We start from the raw sequence: 20077 nt of genomic DNA on the forward strand, positions 1-20077 counted from the left end.
AGGGAAGTTTTATCAATCCATACACCAATTTTTGCTTGTTTGATTTTGTTTGGAGGTCACAACTAGAGGTGCTCAGGGCTTACTTCTGACTCTGAGCTCAGGTATCATTTCTTGCAGAGCTCGGGGCCATATGTGGCACTTGGATTCGAACTTAGGTCAGCAGCATGCAAGACTAGCACCTTTCCTGCTATAGTATTTCTCCAGCCCCTCCATACAAATTCCAGTAGGATTTGATCTAAATTCTTGAAGAATGACATTGGTATTTTGTTGTGAATTTCTCAGAATCTGCATAATGTGAGTATTTCCAGTCCATGAACATCATTTCTGTTCCATGAACATCAGTTTCTCATGTCGTCTACCTTTTCCTTCAAAAGTGATGAATTTTTTTATGTATGAGTCTCTCAGTTCCCCAATCATACTGAGAGTTAGTTCTTGCTGCTTTTGGACACAGTTTGAATAAACTTGTCTTTTTTTATTTCTCTTCTAATTCATTGCTTACACACAGAAAAGTAACAGATTTTTGGGTAATGATTTTGTAACCTGCTACTATGCTGTTTTGGTTTATTTTTTCTAAGACACTTTTGTAGAATATGTTATTTTCTATGTATATTATCATGTCATTTGCAAAAAATGATAGTTTAACTTCTTTTCCAAATTAAATGTCTTTGATTTAATTTTCTTGGTTAATTGAAGTGGCAAGGATTTCAAAAATTATATTGAATGGTGTAGAGAATGAATATCCTTACCTTGTGTGTGATTTTGGAGAAAATGCTTTCAATTTTTTGCCATTCAATATCATGTTTGCTGTTAGTTTGTTGTATCTGGCTATCACTATCTTGAAGTGCATTCCTTCTATTACTATTTTGTTCAGTTTTAAATAAAAAATGAGTGGTTGTGAATCTTGTCAACAAGTTTTGTCTGCAACAAATTATATGGTCATATAATTTTTATTTTATTGATATGGGATACTGCATAATAGCACAGCGATAGGGCATTTGCCTTGTGCGCAGCCAGCCCAGCCAAGCCGGGTTCAATTCCTCTGCCCCTCTCGAGAGCCTGGGAAGCTACCGAGAGTATCTCACCCACATGGCAAAGCCTGGCAAGCTACTCCTGACGTATTCAATATGCCAAACACAGTAACACAAATTCTCACAATAGAGACATTACTGGGCCCGCTTGAGTAAATCAATGAACAACAGGAGGACCGTAACCATGGGTGGGTATTGCATTGATTGATGTTTGTATATTGAAATATTTTTGCTTTTCTGTGATGAATTCCACTTGATCATAAGATATTGCCCTTTTGATATTGTTAAATTTTCATTGCTAATATTTTGCTTAAGACCTTTGCATTGAAATTATCAAGCATATTAGTCTGAAATGTTCTTTCTCAGTATGATCTCTGCTGTGTTGGGTAATAGAGTAATACTGGCTTCATAGAAACAGTTAAGTAATTCCCATTTCTTTGATATTCTATAAAAGCTTGAGGTTTCCCATGATAACCTTTCATTAGCTGTATTACAAACCATAATGCCCCAAAGGAAAGAGAGAGAGACAAGAGAAAGAAGAAAAAATGCCTACTGGAGAGGGAGGCTGGGGGGCAGTGGGCAGGAAGGGGAGGGCAGAGGCAGTACTCCTATGGGAGGGGAATTGGGACATTGGTGATGGGAAATGTGCACTTGTGGAGGAAGGGATGTTGAAACATTGTATGACTGAACCTCAATCATGAACTGCTGTGTACCTCATGGTATTTCAATGAAAAGAAACAAAAGAAAAGGGAGAGCTTGAGCTTTCCACCAAGTGGTGAATCCAACTCCACTAGGGCTTTGTTCTCAGGTACATTTTTAATTACTGTTTCAGTTTCATTACTCATGATATGTCCGTTCATATTTTCTATTTCCTCTTGATTTAGTTTTGGCAGGTTATATGGTTCTAAAAATGAATTCATTTCTTTTAGATTTTTAAAGTTATTGGCATAAAGTTGTTCATAGTAACTACTTATGATTTAAAATGTGTATTATTCTTGTTTCCCTTTAATCTCTGATCCAATTTATTTGGGTTTCATGAGTTTAAGGATTTATTATTCTTGCTTGCTCTGGAAAAAAATCATCTTCTGGTTTCATTTATTGTGGTGAATCGTTTTCTTAATTTTGTATTTTTGTCCACTCTATTTTTCTTATCTCTTCACTTCTATTTACTTTAGGATTCTGTTGTTCTTTTTTAGTCATGAAACTATGAAGCTATGTTTTTTTTATTTGAGCTTTTCCTTACTTCCCAATTTAAGCTTTTATTACTATAAACTTTCCTCTTAGTAAACCCTAACTTCTAATTGTAACAACAAGTGTGATAAAATTGTTCCATATTTTATGGAATACTTCAAAAGGTATAAAGTTGACTATGTTGAACTTTTTTCTCAAAAAACTCATTTTCTGTTGCTATGGTTACTATGGTTCTATGGTTCAGATGAATCTTGACTTCCCCTTCACTCTGATTGACAGAGTAACAATCTTTAGTTCTCTGAGTGAGGCATTTCTGAACCACCTGCTAACAAAAGTCACAAAAATGCTTTTGTCTTTGCCCCTAAAGAAAAACAAAAATTTAGGCAAACTCATATTGTTTTTAGTAAATAAGTTCTTTAAGTCACTAAATTAGAATTAGTTTGTTTATCCAGAGAATGGCTACAGAAGATAAAGAAGAAGATAAAGTCAACAGAAGATGAAACTGTAAGTTGAATAATGATTATACTTGCAATTATTTTTGGCAAAAATATGGCTTAAATTCCTTAAATAAAGGGAATATAAACATATTTTCCAGGCTAAAACATGACATCTATTATTGTAGAATAAAACTATAAGTGTAGTATCAATAACATGTTGAATATAATGTGGTGAAACATACGTAGAGTCTTCTAGTGGTTCTAAATAAGTGTAAATTAAATGTAATATCTTCAGAACTGAATCCATGCCACCACATCTTAAATGATGATATTTAGTTTAAGTGTAAATCCACATACAATTATAATAATCAATATTTATAAAAAAACTCCTTTATGCAGCAACATACTATATGACATAGAATTGGCTACAATTTATACAACTAGAATACCCCGTGAGTTATAAAACTATATAATATTTATATAACACATATATCTAGTTTCTTAAATAATGACCATTTACCTGATCAGTATTTAACTTTATTTCAAATATTTTGCATCTAAAGTCTTTGTATACATGTAGACTTGTGATTTTCACAGCATGTGCCATGAACATCTGAGCCAGAAAAACTGGAGTGTTTGTTTGAAATGCAGATGTTTGAATCCATCTCCAGTGCTTCTTAAAGAGTTGTGGAGGATATGGTTGGAGTTTTCTTCTTTAGCAAGTTTCCATATAAACACTCAATGTTAGAATCTTTACTATAAACTTGGTATAGTTTAAGGTGTTAAAAAGAGAAGTGTTCTAAAATGAAAGACAAATAGAAATCTGTGTGTTTATTTGAAACACCTATTTTAATTTTAATTTAATGTAAAATTTGTAGAATTTCCATAAATAAAAAATAATGTGTTTTTAATATTTTTAAATTTAATAATTGTTTAAAGCATAAAATGAATAATTATGTTTATATTTGCATAGCTTCTTTTAATATTGACTAAATTATTTTGAAGAATTTAACATACCCTACACTGACAGTTTATTTAGTATTAAGCCTATATTTTAGCATTCAGTTGTTACTGGTTTAACACAACTTTATAATCAAACTGTATAACTAGCAAAAATGAAACCAAAAGTAAACACACACTCATGTATGCACACACACACACACACACACACACACACACAATCCAGAATTTTAATCTTAATTTGAAAGATTTTTCAAATTTTTCTGTGGCTCTCAGAGTCAAAAGAAAAATGAAAAACCATTTCTGACTAATTTTCAATACTAGTGGTTATATTTCTAAACTAGTATCATTAAGGAAGATGGATATAGAAAACATATACAAATTTCACATTTTAATACATATTAAAATTTACATTAACTAAAATTAAATACAAATGAAAAAGTTAAAACTATTGGTTTTAGCAATTTTCATAAGCCTATGTTTCTTAAAATTATTACACAAGATTTTATCATTATTTTTATTAGCATACATCAAAATCATGTTAATACCTTAAGGGAGTAATAAATAAATGTATCAGCACTAGATTTTAAACTGTGGTGGGGGAAATGATCTGATCTAAAAAACATATGAAAAGCATAATTAAAACAGCTCTGTGTGGTCTGAAAGAAAAGAATTCAGTCTTTTTTCAAATATTAATTTTTCATTTTACAAACATTTTAGTAATGCTATCTCAACATGGCAGCGATCTTACAGAGAATTTAAGACTAAAAATCAATAATTAAAAATGTAACAGAACACAGCCATGCTTCTCTTCGTATCATATCTCTGCTTCCTTATGGCATATGTACTGATAATGCAGTGATTCAAGAAATGGGTATAGTTGAAATTCTGCAATTTATAATGTGAAACAGATACTTGTATCAAGTACGATAAATAAGCAGCAGACAAAAATAGATAGTGGTCTACCTGTGGGAAAAAAATAAGACTCCAAAATTAGTAAGTGGCTCGGTCTGATATAAACCTCTAAAATAGTATTAGTCTAGTAGCTGAATCAAGTCAGAGATGTTTAACTGAGGTACTTAGGATTCCATGACCAGGAGCTTACACAAGTTTTTCCCCAGGTTTTGCTGCCAGAAGTCCTAACGGAAGAAGGAATAGAACTCTTTTATCCATGGAACTGACATTGTTTCAGACCCCAAACTCCAGAAACCTTAGTGATGGTCACAAAGACTTTGCCTTGAAGGTTTAGCCTCCCTTATTTTGATACCAATTGAATGATATTCTTTTATCATCATATTGTTAATCTCTCCTATTAATTAGATTGCAATTCAAGTCAACAGTCGTGTCATAAGTAGAACCTCTCTATGGAAGTAGAAGTTAGCATGCGGAGTTCTTTTCCACATATTGCACTGTATCCTTATTTTCTTTTATAAACCACACAGGGAGTAAGATTATTCTGTCCTTCCCTTTTAAAGCATTTGATTCAAAAATCAGAGAAGTAAAATGGAAAAATTATTTCCCCACACTTGACAAAATCAACTAAATAAAGATCTTCTAATAGCTATGAGTCATGCCAACCATAATTTGGAGAACAGATGCATAATTGGAAGAAGGAAAGGTTCCTGTTGCCGTGAATATTTGTAGCTGTACCAAAGAGAATAACCCAGTACAACATCCAAACTAAAAGTTTTTTTTTTCCTTCTAGAACATGTCTCTTAGTCATGAAATTTTCTTGGAGTGTGTGTGTCATCAAGAGTGCGAAGCATGTTTTCCAAGTCTGGTTCTGTAAATTTCTCAGAACCTCTTTGATCCTTTTAATTTTATTAACTGAGATGGAAACCTCTTGACATCAGAATTTTTGCAAAGTTTATTCCATATTCCAGTCCCTAAAAGCTTTTAAATACCTAACGGTTGGCCCAGATTGTCACCTAATGAATAAGAAAATCTTCCAAATTCCCTAGCACTTGAGGCCATTAGTTGCCATAAAATCAGAAATGATTATATTATCCCTGTGAAAACAAATTAAAATCTTGGTTTATTCTACTATTTTTTTCATTATAAATAGGGTCTTGCTGGCATCACTAAAGAAGACTGCCAAAAATGTTTAATCTGTTATTTCTTTGAATGATTTTATAGCAAATACAAGGTGGAAAAGAAGTCAAACAGCAGAATGAGGAAGTAGTCATAAAAAAAACATACAAAATACAGGACATTGTCCATTCTTTTTAGGAAGTTGGTATAAAAATAAAAAAAAGAGAACTAAAGGACAAAACTGAAGTAGTGGTATAAAAGATAAAAAGAGTTCTTAATTTTTTAAAAAAGTGATCTTTATAGCCTTTAACTGATCTTATTTTGAATAAGTTAGTTATGAAATAGAGCTCTGTATCATTTAGGAAAAATTAAATATTTTCTAAGAATTAGGTGACCGCTGGACTAGAGCTGTTACCGACTGGACTCCACGGGACGTCAAAAGAACGCCTGGCCACTCATGTACGAGATGGTCAGACTTCTTCATCAAAACCCTAAACAAACAGTTTTATGCTCTTCGTTTTCCTGGAGCGAGCAGATGCCGTTGGGCTGGACTAGCACTGATAGGGACAGATGGAGATGTTACTGGTGCCTGCTCGAGCAAATCGATGAGCAATGGGATGACAAATGACACAAGTGATACAATTATATTGTTAAAAATGAAAGCACTTTAATTTTTGAAGATACAGTCCCTAATATTTCATTTCAATTGCCATGAGGAATGTAACTTTGTATAATACTAAAGTAGCTGCTGAGGATTTGCTCAGTGGTAGAATGCTTAGCTTGTATGTGTGAGAGTTTGATACCCAATTCTGAAACAAATTCAAAAAACACTAACATTAAATCAGTATTAGGAGACTAGACCAATAAAGCAAATGTGGCATATTTACTAATCGTTATTATTTTAGTCAATGTGATTTATGAAACTGTCAATGATAGGGTTTATATTACTGGACATGATAGGGTTTTATGAATACAATAGTCGAACACCACTCCTGCAACTAGAAAGTCTGTTTCCTTTCACCGACTTTTCAAGGTCCCTCTAATCTCCTGCCAGACCCCAGCATCTCTGCACCACGGCAAGCTCCTCAGTTCTGTAGGTCACTTCACAGATTCTGTTGCTTTGGGGCATTCATTGTTCCCTTACTTTGTTTCTTTATATTACACATTAGAAAGAGGTCATCCTGTATCAGTCTCTCTTTTTTAGCTGACTTCACTCAGCATGATATCCTCCAGTTCTGTTCAAATAGCAGAAAAATACTACTCTTTTTTTTATAACTGAATTGGTTTTTCATTATGTATATTACATGCCATAATGGCTATTTTATCCAGTCATATATTCTTGGGCATGTGTTGCTTTGAGATTTTTGCTATTGTGAATAGTGCCACAGTGAACATAGGAACTCAAACATCTTTTCTGCATGGAGTTTTGGGGTCCTTGGAGTAGATAAAAAAATTGAAATATCTGGGCTATGGGAAGCTCATTTTTAGTTTTTTGAAGGGTGTCCATATTATTTTAGGAAAAGATTGTACTAGGAGTCAACAATCCTACCATCAGTGGATCAGGGCTCCTTATGAGGTTTCCTTTTCCCCCCATATTGACGCCAGCAATGGTTGCTTTAAAAAAATTATTATTATTTACTTTGGGGCTGGAGTGATAGCAGGGCTGGAGTGATAGCACAGTGGGTAAGGCGTTTTTCTTGCACATGGCCGACTCGGATTCAATTCCTTTGTCCCTCTTGGAGAGCCCGGCAAGCTACCAAGAGTATCCCACCTGCACGGCAGAGCCTAGCAAGCTCACTGGGGCATATTTGATATGCCAAAAACAGTAACAAGAAGTATCACAATGGAGACGTTACTGGTGCCCACTGGAGCAAATCAATGAACAACGGAAGGACAGTACTACAGTGCTACTTTTGAGCATCTTTTAATTTAAACTTTATTTTAGACACCATCATTTATAAAACTGTCAATAGTAGAGTTTAATGCATAAATTATTCAAGAACTATGGCCTCCACTACTGTTTTCTTTCCTCTATTATTGTCCCAATATCCCCCATTCCACTCCTCCCTCACATAAATCCCCTATGGTAATCTTTTACTGAAGACCAGATATCTATTTCTGTTGCCTTTGAGCATTTGTTATTCCCCTACTAAATTGTTTTTATATTCAGCATATGAGAGAGATCATTCTGTGTCAGTCCTCCTAATTTAAACTCACCATAATACTCTCCAGATCTATCAGCATAGCTGCAAGTTGCATGATTTCATGTTTTCTCAAAGCTGAGTAGTATTCCATTGTGTAAATGTACCAAAATTTCTTTATTCAGTCATCTGTTCTTGGACACTTAGGTCATTTCCAGACTTTGGCTATTATGAATAGTGCTGAAATCAACATAGGAATATAAATGTATTTTGTTTGAATAGCTTTTCTCATCCTTGGAGTAGATGTCAAGAAGAGAAATTGCTGAGTCATATGGGCTCAATTCCCAGTTTGTTTGATAAGTGTCCATTTTTATTTTTTGGCTCAAGATGCACTTTCATTCTCTCTTCATAGATCTTTCTTGCTTATAGAAATGGTATATAACAATAGGCACATTACATAATTATTTTATGCACATTTTTGCATAAAATACATAAAATCCTTTGACTTTCTATTTTTTTAACTTTTTGGTAAAATCACTATGAGATAGACCCTTACAAAGCTGTTCATGATTAGATTTCAGTCATATAGTATTCCAATATCCATCCCTCCACCAGTGTACTTTTTCCAGCACCAGTGTCCTCAGGTTCCCTCCCATCACCCCTCCCCAGCCTGCCTCTATGGTATGTACTTCTCTCTCTCTCTGTTTCTCTATCTCTCTGTTTCTATCTCTGTCTCACCCTGTCTCTGTCTCTCTCCGTCTGTCTGTCTCTGTCTCTGTCTCTGTGTCTCTCTTTCTCCCTTTTAGCATTGTGATTTGCAATATTGATACTGAAAGGTTAACAAGAATATCCCTTTACCTACTTTTAACACTCAGATCTTGCCCAGCCTGATTATTCCCAGCTATTATTGTCATACTGGTCTCTTACCCTCAGCCCCACACACACTTGTGGTCAATTCCAACTATTGACCAGTCCTTCTAGCCCTTGTTTTCCCTGGCCATGGATATAGTCTTCTACTATATATTTTTTTTATATCCCAGAAGTGAATGAAGTCATTCTACATCTGTCCCTCTCCTTCTGACTCACTTCACTCAGCATGATACCCTCCAGGTCCATTTTGTTTATCATTTTCATTTATCAAAAAACTACAACAATTAGACATTTCTACCAGCAGTGAATGAGGGTCCCTTCCCCTCTCCCCACATATACACTAACACAATTTTTTCCTTTTCTTTGTAATATGTTCTGGTCTCACTGGTATGAAGTGATATCTCATTGTTGTTTTGATTTGCTTTCCCCTGATGATAAGAGATACAGAGCATTTTTTCATATAACTTTTGGCCATCTGTAAGCTTTTATTTTGGAGGCAGTTTGTGTTCATCTCTTCCCGCATTTTTATTGTATCTTTACTTATATATTCTTTTTGTCTCTGGGGGAGAGCAGGGGGTAATATTCTATCAGTATTTTATGTGTCTTGGCCATTAACATCAACTCATGATTGAACCATGGGTAAATATTTCCCCTCAGTCTGTGGGGTGTCTTTTAATCATGCTCATCATTATTTTTCTGTAGTACAGAAGCTTCTTAGTTTGATGTAGTACCATTTATCTTTTTCTCCATTTGTTTGGCATTATAGTATTGAACATATTGTTAGATTCAATGTCATGAAGGATTCTATTTTAATGTTTGCCTATCTTATTGGTTGGAAGTGATATATTATTGTTGTCATTTTTCTGATGATAGTGATACATAGCATTTTCATATATAATTAACTATCTATATGTCTTCCTTGAGGAAGTTTCTGTTCAATTCTTCACTCCATTTTTGGATGCGGTTGTTTACTAATTACTAAATCCATTTTAAGTATATGGTTTCATTGTACTGTACCTTCTTATGTGATTTTTGGGAAATGTCTATAAACAGTTACTTAGGGCATAGTTATATTTCATAAAATAGTCAGTAATTTGAACTTTCTAATGAGAATTGGCATGAGATACCAGTTAGAAAGTTCAAGTTTTCATGGCAAAGAACACTTAGTGTTAAGAGATTTGCATTCAAGTAAAATGAGGTAAAGTAAAACAAGTAAAACCTAGTCCAAATGCTTTCTAACCCTCAAACTAAGTTCAGTCAAGGACTTTTCAATCTGATTTAAAACAAGAACAATAATCCTTGTCATCCTCTCACGTCAATGGAGTGTTACAATGATGAATGAGCTCCAGGAAAAGATTTAGTCTGCTGATGTATTTGTAACCCATCTGGCTGAATCACCCTTTGACTTTTCTAAGAGGAATAGAAAATAGTTACATTTAGTATGCCACAAATTAAATTTCTGACAAATCTGGATTTCAAACCCACTTTTCTAACAACTCGGGTTTTCAGAGGCTGGCAAATATTGTAATATCCTATGCAGGAAACTTAATGTTACTCTGCTGCAAAGAATGAGTTTGTGTACAATGAAATAAAATGATTTCTTATTTTTAGAAAATACTTGTTCTGCTGAGGAAATGTGCTTAGCAAGTTTCCATATTACTGGTACATGTTTGCAATGCTTTTTCACCATTATCACCTTCAAAACATCAATAATTCTCTTCCATTATCCTAACGTTCTCTCCCTTCCCCCACTTTGCAATATTATTTGGCTGTTCTGGTGACAATATCTCTGGATGGTTGTATTTGGAACCATCTAACCTCTTGCTCTATTTCTTTTGAAACTAATTTTTATAACCACTTTTATTGAGGCATATTTGAAATACAGAATAGTAATTGGTATCAAAATATTACATTTTTATATTTAACATATAACTTTATGAATTTACACATACACATCCCTTAAAACTATCTTCACAATTAGGATAGTAAAGATGCTTTTCCAAAATTTTCTTATATCTTTTAAAACCCCCATTGTTTTTTCTTTTATCAACTTTAAAGTTGTTTGGAAGTACTATGCATTTTGTATACTCTATACATATTAAAACAAATTTTATGACAATAATAGCTAGGAATGATCACGCTGGACAAGATCTGAGTGTTAAAAGCAGGTAAAGGAATATTCTTGATAATCTTTCAAATCAAGCCATAATGCCCAAAAGGGGAAAGAGAGAGAGAGAGAGAGAGAGAGAGAGAGAGAGAGAGAGAGGCAGAGACAGAGACAGAGACAGAAGAAAATCCTCTGCATTAGATATGGCAGGGGGTGGGGTTGGGGGTAAAAGAAACCTGGGTACACTGGTGCTGGGAAATGTACACTGGTAGAGGGATAAGTTTTGGAATATGATATGACTGAAATCGAATCATGAACAGCTTTGTGAGGGTCTATCTCACAGTGATTCAATAAAAATAAAAAATAAAATAAAATAACATCATAATTAAATAAAAGGCCCAGACAAGGTCATACCTGAACACCTGAAGAACCTGCCGTCAGTACTCATCAATACACTGGCTCGGCTCTTCACTCGCTACCTGTCTGAATGCAAGGTTCCGTCCCAATGGAAAACCAGCAGGACCGTACTACTGTTCAAGAAGGGAGACATCCATGACATTGGCAACTATCGCCCGATCTGCCTATTGTCTGTCATCTACAAGCTGTTCACTCGAGTCATCCTGAATAGGATTGGCAGAACATTAGATGAAGGACAACCATGCGAGCAAGCAGGGTTCCGCAAAGGATTCAGCACCATCGACCATATCCACACGGTAACCAAGCTCATTGAGGTTTCTCGGGAGTTCAAGATGCCGCTCTGCTTAACATTCATTGATTTAAAGAAGGCCTTTGATTCTGTTGATACGGAAGCGGTCATTGAAGCCCTAGCCAATCAGGGCATTCAAGCCCAATACATCAGGATCCTCCGTGAGCTGTATTGCGGATTCACTACCAGGATCTCACCATTCTACAAAGAAGTGATCGTTGATGTCAAGAGAGGGGTGCGGCAGGGTGATACCATTTCACCGAAACTCTTCAGTGCCACCCTCGAGAACATCATGCGACGACTGGAATGGGAAGGAATGGGAGTGAAGATAGATGGTCGGCAATTACACCACCTCCGCTTTGCTGATGACATTGTTTTAATAACACCAAACATCAGCCAAGCGGCACAAATGCTGGCCGACTTTGACCGTGAGTGTGGAAAGGTAGGACTACAGCTGAATCTTACGAAGACAATGTTTATGAGAAACAGCCTTGTTCCTGACGCCCCATTCGCTCTCAATGGAACGACCATCTCCGAATGCAACAGCTATGTGTACCTAGGTCGAGAGGTCAACATGACAAATGACCTGGCACCCGAGCTGCGCAGGAGGAAGAGAGCGGCTTGGAACGCCTTCAAGAACGTCGAAGAAATAGCTAAGAGGACGAAGAACCTCCGGCTCCGGGCACATCTCTTTGATTCCACTGTTCTTCCTGCATTAACATATGCCTCAGAGACCTGGGCCCTACGCAAACAAGATGAGAACGCTATTCAGGTCTCCCAAAGAAGAATAGAAAGAGCTATGCTTGGAATATCACGTTTCACTCAAATGAGAGAAAGAATCCGGAGTTCTGACATCCGTCGACGATCAAGGATCAGGGACGCTGTCTCATTTGCCAAGGTGTCGAAAATCAGATGGGCTGGTCACGTAATGAGATTTAAAGACGACCATTGGACTAGAGCTGTTACTGATTGGATTCCACGGGATGTCAAAAGACCGCGTGGCCACCCACCTACCAGATGGTCAGACTTCTTCGTCAAGATCATGAACGATCGGTTTGAGGCCCTTCATGTTCCCGGAGCGAACAGATGCCATTGGGCTACACTAGCACGCGACAGGGACAAATGGAGACGTTACTGGCGCCCGCTCGAGCAAATCGACGACTAACGGGAAGTTAAGTGATTAAGTGAATTAAATAAAAAGCAAATAACAGAGGTCAATATTTTCAGTACTAAGCACATCAAAAGTATTGCAGATGCTACCAAGCAAAATCTTAAGGAATTTTATTACTTGGTTGTTGATTTCTTTATCAAATGTGTTTTTTAAAGTATTTTTTGCAAGATTATAGTACAGATTAACCCAATATATTACATTAAAAGTATCTCACATTCAAATATATAAGATTTGTTTGAGTTGTGTATTTAGCAAATTTTTTAACAGATTTTTCTCTTTCTTGCATCACATGGCATTTGGGCAAGGGGGGAGGTTGGGGTGTGGACCACACTAGGTGATGCTCAGGGCTTACTCCTGGCTTTGCACTCAGGGATCACTCCTAGTGGGCTCAGAGGACCTATGTCATGCCAAAGAAAGAAACGAGGTGAGTCACAAGCAGAGCAAATACCCTGTCTACCGTACTGCTGCTTCAGTCCTCAGCAGTCATTCTTAGAGGAACCTGTTTAAGAAAATTCATTTCTTTGCCCTTTGTAATCCATGTTTTAATCTATTCTTAGAGGCCTCTTGTGCTTCTTTTCCTTTTTTAAGGAAAGGATATCCTGAGCTTCTCTTGATTTGTTTTCATGGTCCCAGTTGGATTTTACCACAGATATCAAGTTTATAATATAAATGAGTGCACGGATAGAATCTTAAATATAAATGAATGTAGGAACTGAAGGATATGACCTAAATAAGTGATTTCTAGCCACTGGTCTCAGACCATTATTGCTCCACAGAAAATTCATGCTGTTTCATGAAATGTTTATTGCCAATTAACACATGGTCATTTGGCTCATGTAGCAGGACTGCCCTGTTGGTGACCTCAAGTTCAAGTGGCAGTACACATACGTATATAATTTTGCTATTTTGATTGATATATATGTATAAAAAGGTTGAACACTACTTTTTAATCCATAAAGGAGCTATAGATAGTACAGAGAGAAGAGTATTTTCCTTGCACAAGGCCAACCCAGGTTTCATGCCTGGCACCCTAATCAGTGGCCCAAGACCACAAGGTGTGATCCCTGAGTATAGAACCAGGATCAAGCTCTGAGTATTACTGAACATGGCACCCCACTCCTCCATGGCCCCCCCAATATCCAGAAATATATGAAGATTAAGAAGAAAAGGAAATTCTGTTCTATATAAAAATAAGCTTTTAATTGTTAAGGTCATTCAGTAAAGTACAAGAACAAAAGAAGGTCTTCTATATACTTGTGATCTCCTTCATGCTGGAGAAGGAAGGTTTATTTAGGGGCTAAAGCTGCTCATATACCAATAGAACTGATACTCTAGTTATTCTGAGTTATAGACTAATAGATACATCAGGGCTCCCTCAGTGCAGCTTACCTGTGATGAAAAGGACCAGAGGTTTCTCTGGAAAATTAGGGCTTACAAACTAATTAGAGGGCTTGGGACTTCTTTTTAGGGTATATTTGTGGATATGTTAAAACTTAAACAGGAAAAACGAACTTCGTTGAATCAACCTCTCAATTGCTACAATCTCAATGTTTACAATTTTATTTGAAAAACAAAAAATTTCCCTAAATTATGATGATACCTGAACATCACTTGATCATTTGACATCCCGTCACTCATCAATTTGCTTGAGTGGGCGCCAGTAACACCTCCATTTGTCCCTGTCTCGTGCTAGTGTAGCCCACTGGAGTCTGCTAGCTCCAGGAACACGAAGAGCCTCAAACTTATCATTCAGGGTCTTGAGGAAGAAGTCTGACCATCTCATAGGTGGGCAGCATGCAATCTTTTGATGTCCCATGGAATCCAGTCAGTAATGAATTTAGTCCAACGGTGGTCTCCAAATCGCAACATGTCCAGTCCATCTTATTTTCAATGCCTTGGCAACAAGACAGCATCCCTGATTCTCGATCGTTGATGGAGATCGAAACTCCAGATTCTTTCTCTCACTTGAATGAAGCATGATACTCCAAGCATAGCTCTTTCAATTCCGCTCTGGGAGACCTGAATAGTGTTCTTATCTTATTTTGGTAGGGCCCAGCTCTCTGAGACATATGTTAATGCAGGAAGAACAATGGAATCGAAGAGATATGCTCAGAGCTGGAGCTTCTTTGTCCTCTTAGCTATTTCTTTGACACTCTTGAAGGTGTTCCAAGCCACTCTCATCCTCCTGCACAACTCAGGTGCCAGGTCATTCGTCAAGTTGAGTTCTCAACCTAGGTACACATAACTGTTGCATTCGAAGATGTTCATTCCATTGAGGGTGAATGGAACGTCAGGAACCAGTCCGTTTCTCATAAACATTGTCTTGGTGAGATTCAGTTGCAGTCCGACCTTTCCACACTCATGGTCGAAGTTGGCCAGCATTCGTGCCACTTCTAATGTTTGTTGTTATTAGAACGATGTCATCAGTGAAGTGGAGGTGATGTAGTTGCCAACCATCTATCTTCACTCCCACTCCTTCCCATTCCAGTCCTTGCATGATGTTCTCAAGGGTGGCACTGAAGAGTTTCGGTGAAATGGTATCACCCTGCTGAACCCCTCTCTTGACATGGATGGTCACTTCCTTGTAGAATGGTGAGATCCTGGTAGTGAATCCGTAATACAGCTCACAGAGGGTCCTGATGTATTCAGTTTGAATGCCCTGTTTGGCTAGAGCTTTGATGACCGCTTCCGTCTCAACAGAATCAAAGACCTTTTAAATCAATGAATGTTAGATAGAGCGGCAACTTGAACTCCCAAGAAACCTCAATGATCTTGGTTACCATCTGGATATGGTCAATCATGTTGAATTATTTTTGGAACCCAGCTTGCTCGCATGGTTGTCGTTCATCTAGTGTTCTGCCAGTCCTATTCAGGGTGACTCGAATGAACAGCGTATAGATGACAGACAATTGGCAGATTGGGCGATAGTTGCCAATGTCATGGATGTCTCCCCTCTTGTACAGTAGTACAGTCCTGCTGGTTTTCCACTGGGACAGAACCTTGCACTCAGACAGGTAGCGTGTGAAGAGCCGAGCCAGTGTATTGATGAGTACTGATGGCAGGTTCTTCAGGTGTTCGGGACTGTCCTTGTCTGGGCTGGGTGCTCTTCACTTCTTTACCCATGAAATGGCATGTAGGATTTTAGAAGGTAGAATGTTGGGAACGACATATCTATCCTGCAGCATTTGGTATGTGGGCAGGTGGACTTGGCTATTAACGAGATCTGAGTAAAAGTCATGGATAATCTTCTCCATTGCCCTTCTGGAAGATGTGATGGATCCATCAGGACGTCAGTGGGCAGTCATCGTATTTTTCATCAATATTGTCAACAACGTCATCTTCCCATGTTGCTGCAATAGTGCCAAAGAACTCCCAGTTGCTGGTCATTCTGGGAGTTCTCTATTTGAACATATGTAAACAATATTTACAACTAAAACTGTGACAAGCAGCAACACGTTTAGATAAAAGTAACAAAAGCTGTGAGTTTAGTGACTTGAAGGAGAGTTTTGCTTGTAGCAATAAAATCTGGAAATAGAACTTCTGTTACAGATGCAATAGCATTAAGACAAATAGCTCTGAAATTTTCTTGGTCATTCACTGTGATAAAATGACTGCACTGATTCTAGGATTAACAATTTTTAAAATATAGAGGAGGGAGGGGGAGTGAATTCAGCCATACTTTTCTATCAAAAAAGGCATAGGCTTTAAAGAAACATTCCTGACATCTTATTGGCTATAATAGAATAAAAATGGGAAATATATGTTTATGGGGACCAGGAATAATATGACTGGGTTGGGTCAATTATGAGTTGTTCCTTGCACTGCAGATATCACTACCCCTATTATAACAAATTTTAAGGTTTTAAGGACAGAAAGAAGAGAGATGCTGCTGTGTAAACAAGTAACAGTGTCTCCCAGATAAGCTTCACATCTTCCATGCATACAAAACTCAGTGGAGTGGAATTTTTTTACTTTCAGAGCACTGAAAAATAAATATATAGTGAAGCAAAAGCTGGAGTTAATTATGTCTAAGCTTAATTCACCAAAATTTTAGGTTACTTATCAAGAATTTTCCTACATAATTTATAAGACCACTAAGACATATGCAAGTGATGAATAATATAAAAATTTTTAAATTATAGGTTTGGGGGCTGGAGCGATAGTGCAGCAGGTAGGGCATTTGCCTTGCATGCAGCCAACCTGGGTTCAATTCCCAGAATCCCATATGGTCTCCCTAGCACCACCAGGAGTAATCCAGTTCCTGAGTGCAAAATCTAGAGAATTTAAACATAATAATTCAAATATTTTAAGTTTTTGCTTATGTAACTTCGGCTTTATATAAAACAAAATACCTAAAAACTACACAATTTTTATTAATTTAGTTTGATAATAATACAGTGTTACAATAAAAACAACAATGGTAATTCAAAGTATATGGGATTCCATCTAACATCCATATTAGACAATAGCTTTTGTTGTCTGTCTGGTACATGGTTTCTTGTCAAGAAATTGGCTCTCTAGTATCCAAATTGACATACCTAAAGCTCACAGTGCTAGAACAATTATATAGGTATGCATGTAAGATTGGATGATCACATATGATTATGTAATTCAAAATAAAAGAGTGATTAATAAAATATCTAGTTAAAATGAAAAGTGCAATAATTGATTGAACTTACATAGCATTTAACTTGGAATTCAAAACTATTTTAAATTGCTTTCTAGGAATGAAAATGAGGGAGAAGAAATTCTATATGTATTAGACAGAACATTACATCTGCAGTCTATTCATGAATGCACACTTGTGACAAGTATGAGAAAAGTATTATATACTGAATTTATTAAACCTATACTATATGATGTAATTTGAATGATTCTAACTTTTCAGGGTTATAATGCCCAAATATTGTATCTAAACTTGAATGAATTTCTTATAGCTGTAGCATCTTTTTTTTTAGGAGAATTAAAAACAAATACAGCATTTTTTTCAATTAATTATTACAAGGTCAGAGAGATAATACTGTGAATAGGGTGCTTGCCTTGCACAAGGTCAACACCTAATTCACATCCTAGCATTGCATATGGTCCCCTGAGAACCACCAGGAAGAATCCCAGAGACAGAACAAGGAGTAAGTCCTGAGCACAGTCAGTTGTGGCCTGCCTCTCTCCCTCAAAATTTACTAATTCCTTAGTGTACCTTATACTTTCTTTGTACATAGAATTCAAGAATATAGCTGTGTAACTTATTCTTTATTTATCCAATTAATTAATAATGTTTTATTGTATTTATAGAATAATATTCTTTCTGCGATATTTTCACATATAACTGCATAGATGCAGTGTGTGCGAATGCTTATAAAAATGTATGTGTATGTATAGCAGATACACTTGAAAATCAAGTTTTAGTATAGGTAAATTGAGAAGTTTTGGTAAGTTAGTACCATTAGCATTGTTTTATGATGCCAAAAATTAAAAATAAAAGGGAATAATATATAGAGAGCTGAAAAAAATGGGCAATTTTGAGATTCAATGGTTAAAAAAAATGCTCAGTTTTGTAAGTACAGTCTTTGTGGCTGGTTCAATCAGTACATTCAAATATATTGCCTGAAAATTTTAAGTTGCACTTAATCAAATTGGCTGTGGAAATAGCCCTTGAGCAAAATTTCATGCAGCTTTTAAAATTAAAGCCTTAAAGCTATAGAGTAGAACAAGTAACCTGTAGAGTCTTTAAAACACATCAGCAAAGTTAGGAAATATTTGGCACCTGGGAATTTTCTTTTGGCATTATTAGGGTTACAGATATAGTCAAAGTATTTATGTCAGAAAGATTTTCAATGAAAATTCCAGATGTTTGACAAATGTGTTGCTTTCTAATCCTCCTTAGACATACGCTATATATGTCTATTCTTTCCCAAATCTCTTTTTAAAAAAATATGTAGGCTATCAATAAGTACCTTGACCTAATGAATTCTGAAAATAAGTGTATGTTTTGCATGAAGAAATTGAAAATAACTATATGTTGATGGTTTTGAAAATACTATATCCAGCACTTTTTAGTGATGTAGTGGCATGGCACTCTATCACTTTTTGAAAATCTATAAACTATTTTGAAAATAGCTCCACCTTGAAACATTGTTAAGTAACTCTTTTTCCCCTATTTAGAAATAACAAAATGTCTGATACTTCTTTTTCCAGATTCCTTGTGGTTGATTAAGACCAAAGGCCTGTCTGTCCTCATATCCAGTAATTCCGGACCATGAATCCCATGCTAGTAATGCTATGATTGACAAAAACTCTTGTTGAAGAAGGTGGAAAGTTATAGTTTCTGAGGAAAAGTAGCTGCTGTTTTACTAAATACTGTTATCCTGTATCTGAAATATTCAATGCTAGCAACATGGATTCCCTTAACCACTCCTCAGAGAAAACTGTTGATTCTTCATTAGACATCTCTGTATTATGACTTACAGAGATCTACCTTACCCATCTCTTGGGATTTCTGGTAGATAAAACAATTCAGCCAAGATTGAAATCCATCACTCAATTTGGATCAAGGCCATGTTTTACATTGGCTATAGCACCAAATCAGTAACTGAACTTGGCAAGAGTACCAAGTCAGGTATCTGCCAGCTGTTGTTGGCCTTGTCAACTTTCTCTAGATAGTACTCAGGAACATCCGTCCAGTCGTCCCCTCATCTCTCCTTCATCTGGCATTAAATTGCTGCATGGTCTGATGCTCTTCAAGCTGACACAATCACAGCCTCATTTTTTGGTCACACTCACTATGTTTCCTTAATAAAACTCTATATTTTTAACTTGCCTAACATGTGCATTTTAGAGGATTGGAACTAACTTATTTATACTGTGAGTCAACATGTGTTTCTTCAATATCTTCTTTTTCTAATTAAATAACTCAAAGATATCTTTTGTTTAAAAAGATAGAATAATACATATGCAGTGGGAGCATTAGAAATTAGAGTACATTATCTCAAAGCAAATTTATTACCCCTCTCTGCTGTAAATTCTATTTGAATCAGGCATACATTATTTTCCTAACATCTCAGTGAAACAATGTTCACTAAAAATTTTCCAAGTTAAAAGCTATGCTCAGTTTAGGAAATCTCTAGAGTGCATATTTCAATACTGACCTTTAATTTTCTATTTCTGACATTATTATTATTATTATTATACATTGTTATAGGTTTATAATTACTTCCTGGGCTATATTTTTTTTTACTGTGGAAACATTACTGAGTTGATAGTTTATAAAGGACAAAGACTCATCAATAATCACTAAGGGCAGTTTTATTAATAAAAATAAATGTGGGGATTCTATAACATGAAAGAGCAATTCAGGGGGTGGAGTTTGGGATCACGCCTGTCTGTGCTCAAGGCTTCCTCCTGACTTTGGGCTCAGAGATCACTCTGGCACATGGGT

The sequence above is a fragment of the Sorex fumeus genome, unplaced genomic scaffold (genome assembly GCF_029834395.1).
Source record: "Sorex fumeus unplaced genomic scaffold, SorFum_2.1 ptg000037l, whole genome shotgun sequence".
NCBI classification, from domain to species: domain Eukaryota; kingdom Metazoa; phylum Chordata; class Mammalia; order Eulipotyphla; family Soricidae; genus Sorex; species Sorex fumeus.